Genomic DNA, 581 nt, shown 5'->3' on the forward strand with positions numbered 1-581 from the left:
GAGGGTGTCTCCCCTTTTCCTCTCCTTCTCGCACTTTGAGGCCCTGTCATAGCGTCTAGAAGAAGCCCTTTCCTGGCCTCCTGGCCTCCTGGCCGCCCAGGACAACTCGACCTCTGGTGAACTGGGAACTGATTCCCAGGGACAACCCACCACTGCCACCAAGCCAGGCCTTTAGGGACTCGGCCAGAGCCCAGCTTTCTCAAACGCTGTGGCCACAACTTCAGCCGTCCCTTTTGGGGGTGACCGCCACCTCTCAGAAGTGTGTCTTCCCCTTGCCCCCACCACACTATTCCACTTGCTTCGGGCCCCTATGGAGGAGCTGCTGGGGAATTCTTGTTGAGGATCAGGCCCCAACCACCCCGACTAACCTCGACAAACTTGATGTGTCTGCTGCCTCCAGAACACCAGGAGGCAGGAGCGCGCAGGGTTAACCCTTGCGGAATCCCAGGCATCGAAGCGGCGCCTCTACAGGCCAGCAGCGCCCAGGTGACCCAGGGACAGACGGGGACTCCCGGCTTCCCCGCGGGGCCTCCCAGGGCACCTGCCCAAGGCCACCCAGCGCGCGGCAGCCGAGACAGCGG

This window comes from Colobus angolensis, unplaced genomic scaffold (assembly GCF_000951035.1).
Source record: "Colobus angolensis palliatus isolate OR3802 unplaced genomic scaffold, Cang.pa_1.0 Scaffold4, whole genome shotgun sequence".
In the NCBI taxonomy this organism is placed as follows: domain Eukaryota; kingdom Metazoa; phylum Chordata; class Mammalia; order Primates; family Cercopithecidae; genus Colobus; species Colobus angolensis.